Raw genomic sequence first — 9,122 nt, forward strand, 5'->3', positions numbered from 1 at the left:
AGGGAGATCTCCAGATGCACACCTAGAGCCTTCTCATGTGGGGAAGCCTCACAGAATGTTGCATTTTAGCCCTACACCACGGTCTGACCCAGGATAAGTCCTTATGCTGAAATTCTATTAATAGTTTAAATACTGAGTCAATTGCAGTAACAGAGAGAGTAAATTGCAGTAACAATAATAGTGTAAAAATTGTTAAGCTTATGTAAGAAATTATTGAAAACTTGCAAATCATTAAATAGGGAAATAATTGAAAGTTAATATAATCATAAGAAAGGTTGGTTGAATAAATTTTGGAAGAAAATATTTCTTTTGGGTCGCAAATATACATACAATTTAACTAATACTAAAAGCCAAGCAGAAATAAACGTGTATTAGAAATTAAAACTCTAAATGAGAATAACTTAGATGTAAATCGGAAAAAAATCAAAACGCGTCTTCATCATGCATAGCACAAGCTTCAGTGAAATTGATTCATCTCCGTTGAGCAAATCTTTGCCTCTAGGCGCTGAAAAAGAGATAAAACTTGACCTTAGTCAGTTACTATTAGAAAGGAAGGGAAACTTAATAACGGCGATAACATCAGTAGCAGAAGTATCCTATAGTGGCAGAGCTACTAAAAAATACCTTGTTCTTCATCTGACTTCAGTTGAAAGTGGGCTTTTATTTAAAACTACAGTGCACCATATTCTAGGTGTAGCTTCGGGAACACGTAGAAACCCACAATGCTAGGAAGTTGTTTCTGCATTATTTTAAACTTTTAAAGTTTGATTACTAAACTTTTTAATAATCAAATTATAATAATCCAACTCATAAACATTCTGATTTCCTTTTTTTTAGAATTATTTAATTTGATTTATTTAATATTATTTTTTAAATTTTACCACAGAGAGACAGAGAGAGATGGAAAGTGAGAAAGCAAGCCTCCAGGTTCAGGACTCTACCCACAGTCAGTCATGTGGGAGTCTAGCACCTTATCCACCATGCAACCTACTAGCCCTCTGATTCCTTTTTATATTCTAGAAGTATTTGGCTCTTCAACATTCAGACAAAATGTGAATGCAGTGCAACTTTTCAAAATACCCCAAATGGCTTTTTGACTTCAAATTAAATTACATTTTGGATTTAGTTTGTATAGGAATAGCAGTTCCTACATGATCTGGCTTGGTCTAGTCCCTGTTCTAGCCATTGTGTATACCACTCTCCCCCTCCCACCATTCTCTATTTACCCTGCTGTTTCCTTTCTGTTTCTCCAAAGCAAGGTTTCCCCTCTGAAGGTCTTTGCTTTGTCTTTTCCTTGTTTTTCAGTATTCCTCAAATTTCAGGTCAGATACCACCTCCTCAGAAGCTGACCCACATAAAGTATTCTGCCTTCCTCTCCATCTGCAGTAGTCACATTAGCATGCTTTATTTCCTCCAGAGCCTTCATCTATACCTGAAATAATCTTCTTTTTTTCTTTCTTCTTTCTTTTCTTTTTTCTTTTTTTTTTTTTTTTGAGTGGGGGGGGGGCTGGGGAGAGGTTTTTGCTATAGGGTGCGTCCGCTATCCAGAAAGACAGAGAAAGACGGAGAGATAGAAAATGAGAAATCACCCCCAGGAGGGATGGCCATGCCGCAATCCCTTCTCCTCCATTCTCCTCTCAGGATCTTGGGCACGCATGCACATGACCCCGGCGTGGGTTTAAGCCACCAGGTCCAGGACTCAAACTGCAGTTAACTACATGGGAATCCAGTGACATAGCCATTACACCATCTGCTGGTCCCTATCTTTCTTTCTTTACATAGTCATTGTCTGTCTCCCAGACTAAGTTGTAAATTCCATAAGAGCAGGAACTTAGTCTTGTTCAACTGCTGTATCCACACTACCTAGACCAGGCCTAGCATTTAACAGGTTCCTTCAAAATATTTGTTAAACTGGGAACTGGATGGCGGTGCAGTGATAAGTGCTTTGTGGCATTGGACCCACCTGGAAAGGTTCCAAGTTCATGTCTGATGACCTCCCTGAGTACGCTGCATACACGTGTGCCCATGATCCAGAGTTGGCTGAAGCTGGGGGTGGATCGCAGTGTCAAGGCTCTGTTGGGAAGCTGAAGTGCAGCAGTTAAGCCCTGTGCATAGAGAACTGGATTTCACATGGCTGACTGTGATTTGAGTCCGGGCACCAATGGTTTCAAAAATATACTGGATACATGTTTATACGTGTGGCCCAAATCTTGACAGAGGGATAAATGGAGAAGAGAGGATTGTGGCATGACCAGTCCCCACTGGGGGCTGCTTTCTCTCTCTTTCTCTCATGCATGCATGCATATGCTCTCTGCAATTGAAAAAAAAATTACTCTGATTGGGAGGGTTTGTCTCTGTCTTTCACTCATAGAAGAAATAAATCAATTAAAAATCTATTTGTTGGGAGACTGGCAGGTGGCATGGTGGTTGAGGCGCTAGACTCCCACATGGCTGACCATGGTTCAAGTCCTGGACCTGGCAGCTTGCTTTCTCACACTCTCTCTTTCATTAAATTTTAAATAAATAAATACAATTATTAAAAATATATTTATTAAATAAATTAACATGTAATATGATAATAAGAACACAGTCAGTTTTGAGCGAGTTCCCAAAGGACAGTACATTAGATGCCAAGTACCCTTACATGCTAGAGTCAAGTATTAGTCTACCACGTCAGATAAGCTAAGAAATCGTGGTATAGCTTTAGTCATCACTCATTTCCAGTCCATAGAGGGTGAGAAAGACAGAATTCACGAAGAGTATTGCTCTAGAGATACCCGGCACTTACTCACTTCTTCCATAGGACAAAGGAAATGCTCCTCTTACCTCAAGCTATGGCAGATGACTCAGGGAAACACTTGGAGAACTTGACACCTGGTATCTGGAGCCTGGGAGAATACAGAGATCTGAGATCTGATCATTTGCTGAGAAAAACAAAGGCACAGGTGAGGGAGAGGGAGGGAAGCGGGGTAAGGAGTAATGGGGAAAGTAAGGTTGGGAACAAGCTTCACTTTCACTAACTGTAGATAAATGACTTTTTCTGAAGGGAAGGTGTCCTAAGTCAGCAATGGACTTTGATATGCACTAAAAATAAGACAAACTAATAGGTGGATAAAGGGATAGATGGATAGTTTCGTGATAAATCAGTGAAGAAAATAATCCCAGGGATTGGTGGGAGAGAATTCTGCCTGAAGCCATTTTATTTATTTATTTATTTATTTATAATTGCCAGAGTCTATATGTACCTTCCAGGGGGGGAGGGGAGAGAGAGAGAGAGAGAGAAAGGGGGAGGAGACAGAGAGAATCTCTCAACAGGTCATGGCCACACCACAATCCTTTCCCCTCCATTTCTCATTCCCATCAGGATCTCAGGCATATATGCACACAAAGCCCAGCATGTTTTTCAAGCTGCAGGGGCCAGGACTTGAACTGTGGTCAGTCCTGTGAGATTGGGGTCCTAGTGCACAGTGCTTAACCATTGCCCTATGGGGCTGGCACCTGAAGCAATTTTAAAAGGGATTCCGGCTAAGAAGGCTGTATGGCTGAGCTCCTACGAGATCAAGTAGAGGGTTGAACCCTCAGAAGCCCAAGGGCTGAGGGTAAGCTCATGAGTGGTTTCCCTGAGGTGACTTTGTATAGTTTATTGTAACTAAACATCTGAGAAGCTCTGCCATCTTCCCTCATAACCCAAACCTGGAGGAATCTACAAGCCTGATCAGAGAGTGCTTAACATAGAGGAGGTAGAGATAGAAAAAGTAGAAAATAAGGGAGAAGTGGGCCATGCCACATCCCCCTACAGGTTCCAGCCTGAACCAGGGCTGTGCTAGGAAAAGGAAAAGCCTTAATTTGGAATGAAGTTTATATGAGATTTCATACAGAGCTGCAAAACAAATAGACTTCAAAGAATTTGAAAGCGCACTACAATAAAAAATAAAATAATTTTCTGCTTACATCTTGCTCATTGAATCTTGCTCATTCAATAGAAGGTACATGACTAACAAAACTCCAACCCTGGATAAAAGAATCCTAATTTAACATTACATCACATGTTCATTATTCAATAAATATTTACTGAGCAGTTGCTACACCTCTGCCAGCTAGGCATTGGTGTAGGGAGTGAGGACACAAGAATGTATGTAAGACAAACATTTGATATAAGTAGAAAAGTTCGGTGTTGGTAATGACTAATGGCAATAGTGACCTTCTATGTCTTGATAGAGATTTAGGTTGCATAGGCATATGCATTTGTTAAAATTAGATTTGGTTGTAGAGTAGTTTTTTCCCCTTCCTGTGTGTGTGTGTGCAGGTGTGCCCACGTATGCTTGAGTGCATATACTGTTTTTTAGACAGGGTCTCATTGTGTTGAGGCCCTCCTGCCTCAGTGTCCTAAGCAACAAGAAGTGTGCACCATTATGCCCAACTTTTCAGAGGGGGTCAGGACTTGAACCAGGGCCTATTAAGAAATAGCAACTATTGTAGTATGTGCTTCTGTGTGGCTAGGCTGCTTTTTCTTTCCTTCCCTTCTCTTTCTTTTAAATGAACAAAGTGTTCACTTTTTTTATTTTGCCAGAGAACAAGAAGTGGAAAGTACTCCCCCCCTCACCCCCGCCACCAGCACGGAGGATGGCCATGCCACGATCCCTTCTCCTCCATTTCTTCCTCCTTTGGGGATTTGGACAGCCTCACACTCACGTACACTAGGTGTGTTCTTTTTTATTTTTGGAGAGGTTTTTGCTATAGGTGTGTGTGCTCACCAGAAAGACATAGAGAGACAGAGAGACAGAGAGTGAGAAATAACCCCCCCTCAGGGGGGATGGCCATGGCACAATCCCTTCCCCTCTCGGGATCTTGGGTGTGCACGCACACGTGCCTGGTGTGAGTTTAAGCCACCGGATCCGGGTCTTGAACCATCATCTACTACATGGGAGTCTAGTGACATAGCCATTACGCCAACTTTTGGTCCCTAGGCATGTTCTTCAAGCCACTGGATTCGAGACTTCAACTGTGCAGTTGGTCATGGGGGTTTCAGCCACTTTAACCACCATGCCAGAGGCTGACTGGTCTCTTATTTTAATGTAAAATTTACATATAATGACATGTAAAAGTCTTAAATATTTGTTTGCTGAGTTTTGACAAGTATGTGATCACCACACTCTGCCTCCCTTCATTGTCTGTAGGCAACCTTGCCTCCTAGTTGACTGAGAAAACCCAAGTCATTAGATAGGCATTCCCTCAACTCTGGGCACCAAGTTGATTGTGTATCCATATTGATTGTTTCTTCCTTTTCTTCTGTTGTAATAGAAGTCTTCAGAAAGTTTATGAAAATAAGTACTATGAGAAAAGTGTGGGGAACTAGCAGTTAGCGTAATGGCTATGTTGCTGGACTCCCACGTAGTCGACCGCGGTTCGCATCCCAGACCCGGTGGCTTAAAACTCACGCCGGGCACGTGTGCGTGCGTGCGTGCCCAAGATCCCGAGAGGAGAGTGGAGGAGAAGGGATTGCGGCGTGACCATCCCCCCTGGGGGGTGATTTCTCGCTTTCTGTCTCTATGTCTCTCTCTGTCTGTCTGGCGAGCACACGCGCCCTGTAGCGAAAACCTCTCCAAAAAAAAAAAAAGAAAGAAAGAAAGAAAAGAAAAGTATGCATGGCTTTAAAAAATTTTTTTGCACCAAAGTAAACTCATACTTTAATTCCATTTTTTTCCACAAACTTTGTTGAGTCTCCTCGAAGCAAATATATCAAGTCACTTTCTTTCCCAGTTTGTTTATTTATTTATTTGCTAGTGAGTACATGAGCTCACCAGAGAGAGAGAGAGTAACAAAGAGAGAGGGAGAGGAGAAAGCACCCTCCATGGGAAATAGTTATGCCACAATCCTTTCTTCTTCATTTTGCTCTTCTTTCAGGATTCTGGGCATGCGCATCATGTGTCTAGTGTGGTGCTCAAACTGCCAAGTCTAGGACTTGAACCATGTAGCTGGCTGTGTGGGATCTGGCTGCCTTAACCACCAGGTCATGGAGCCAGTCCTTTTCCTTGGTTTTAGTAACCGTTCTTCTCCACCCTTCTCAGATGGCTTGCTCTATTTTATTTTATTTTTGTAATTGCTGGAGGGCACTCACAGGAGAGGGAGAGAAAGCACTGCCCATGGGGATGGTCTTACCTTACTCCTTTCTCCATTTCTTCCTGCTGTTGGGATTCTGGGCAAGCACACACATCCACCCAGCGTGTTTCTCAAGCCACTGGTCTTAACACCATACAGTCAGTTGTGTGGAATCCAGGCGCCTTAACCACCGTGCCACTGGCTGGCCCGAGATCTTGCACTATTTGATTATCTCTTACATCTTTTTCTCTCATGAGGGATGAGCTTGTTTAAAAACTAATGTTGGATTCTCCTTTACCTCAGAATCCTAGCTCATGCCATTTCTTCTTCTTGAAGCAACTTTCCTATTTCTTCCCCTTCATCTACATAATTCCTACTTATTCTTCAGATCTTCACTTAGATGTTATTTATTAAGATATGGCTTTGCTGACTTTCCATTCCCACACCATGGTAGAACCTATTGGACTTCCTTTTTTATGACTCTCACTTGTAATTACTTGATTTATGCTGGTCTTGCTCACAAGATAGACATGGTGTCTGTCCTCACGGAGTCTTATTGACTGCTATACCTCCAATACTTAGCATATATAGTATCTGGTACATTAAAGACATTACATATTTGTTGCTGAGTAAAATACTTCAAATTCATTCATATATTTTGTAAAATGTAGCATTTAAAAAGTGTTCTCATTTTCTTCAGAGATTTTAATTTTTTTTTTCCTAATAGCCATTGCCATCTTTGTTTAGGATAACATTAAATAAGAAGGGCGTTGTGGGGACCAGCAGTTGGCATAATGGTTATGTTGCTGGACTTCCATGTAGTCGAGTCCCAGACCTGGTGGCTTAAACTCACACCAGGTGTGTGTGCATGCGTGCCCAAGATCCTGAGAGGAGAATGGAGGAGAAGCGATTGCGGCATGGCCATCCCCCCTGGGGGTGATTTCTCACTTTCTGTCTCTCTGTCTCTGTCTTTCTGGCGAGTGCATGCATCCTATAGCAAAAAAACTCAAAAAAAAAAAAAAAGATAAAAAGAAGAGCATTGTGACATTTAAGAACATTTTTGTTCTTAAAATTCTTATAATTTCTTATGATTCTGATCTTATAATTTAAATAGATGTCTTGAACATAGATAATTCTCAATTACTATTTCATAGTCATGAAAATCCTATAATGTGAAAAGATCCTTAGAGATCCCATATTTAAATTTTCTTAGATCATTCCTCAGAAGAAGGAAGAAAATCCAAAATATGTACTATTACTATATTATTATTATTATCATCTTTTTACTCAAACAGGGGTATCTTATGGCTGGAGACCACAAGTTGGAAAATAATCTGAAAAATTCAGAGTTCATTTCATCTTTCAATTGTGAAGGAGGATGATCATCTGTTAGTTTATATAACTACATTCTATAAATATCTTAGTTTTTCTGAGCAACCCTAAATTCATTCAGCATTCACTGAATCCTAAGTGTGTGATAGGCACTAGGCACCCAACATTACATTAACTGCACATATATGTATCATTCATACATAAATGCACAATTTATATACACATACATCCACAATTTGAGAAGAGTCAGTGAAACTAAATGACAGCTCTCTATGCACAAGTATTAGTGTTTCTTCTTATAGACTGCTTCTGCCAGCCTTGATACAAGCTTTGTTGACACATGCTCCTTTCAGTAGGAGCAGGATAATAATAAAATACATTATGGGCATAAGTACATAGGGGCTTCAGAGACCATTCTTCTCTTGGAGTCTGATTCAGATAAAGCCGGGCTAACAACCTTATCCAGCAGGCCATGGAGACAGCCCCTTTCCCAGTAAGGACAACTCAAGTCTTTACCGATGTCTCCCAAAGTAAATTTAACATTTTCTGTCTCTTTTCCAGCTGTGGATCTCCACATCAGTGCCCCAAACAACAGCCACCTCTACTTTCTTCAGTAGAGGGTAATTTAGCATATACAGCTTTTAAAATTTCTTCCTCAGGCTGGAGCTCACCAGCAAGCAAGAAGTCTCCATGGAAGATGTGTGCATAGAAGCTGTGCCTGAGGGGATGCCAGAGGGAATGTGCCAGGCTAACAAAATGTCCATTTGCAAGGCAGTCTCTGCCCTCAAGGAGTTAATGACCTGGAGATGAAAGGAACAATCAATAAGTACAGTGAGAAAAGCAGCATAGCAGGTATATAATTGCTGCTGGGTGGTGGTATACAAGATGACAGGTAAAATAGGGGTTCTGAGATTGGGCCAGAGCAGCCTGGAGTAGAGCCTAGGAATGGGCCTGCACCTGTATGAGACACAGGTAATCCAGAAGTTTTACGAGACTTCTAATGGGACTTCTTTTCGGTGGCCATTCTATGTAGACATTTTATATATACACTTTCCTAGGGCAAGACTCCATTCTGTTCATCCTTTATAGTCATGACTCCCTTTATCTGGGTAACATATGGAAGGATCTTATGTACAATGGGCAGCTGTTATAAAAGCTCTTCCAACATCACTACGAGATGGTTTCAGATCCTAGAGTCTCTGAGGTCCAGGAAGCTTGGAACCCGATGTCCTGGGTCCCAGGTGACCAAACACACGTCCAGTTTAAGAGTCCAGCAGGGGAGTGTGGTTCGGGAACCTGCTGCCGCGCATCTCTGACTGTCCTCAGCCTCTAGGCCAGCATAGTCCCAGCTCCAGCCTGCTCAGGCCATTGGCGGTCACTCCGCCCACCGCCCCTCTAGGCCTCCACCCCCGTCGTCTTTTCGCTTCCGTGCGCCTCCATTTCCGACTACGCCTCCCGCCCATTTAGGCCTTCCTCGGCTTCCGTCCCAGATGATCCCTCCCCGAGGCTCCCACCTCCTCCTCCATCTCCCGGAGCTGGAGCCGCCTCCTCCGCCACTGGCCCAGCCGACTTGGTGTCGCCAGTGGCGTAGCCGACTTGGTGTCACTGGCAGAGATAGGGGCGGAGGTCCGGAGCCCAGTCTGGACTCGAGCGGGGGCCATGGAGAAAGCGGCCCGAGGCGCCCCGCACAC

Source organism: Tupaia chinensis, unplaced genomic scaffold, assembly GCF_000334495.1.
Source record: "Tupaia chinensis unplaced genomic scaffold, TupChi_1.0 Scaffold146140_1, whole genome shotgun sequence".
In the NCBI taxonomy this organism is placed as follows: Eukaryota; Metazoa; Chordata; class Mammalia; order Scandentia; family Tupaiidae; genus Tupaia; species Tupaia belangeri.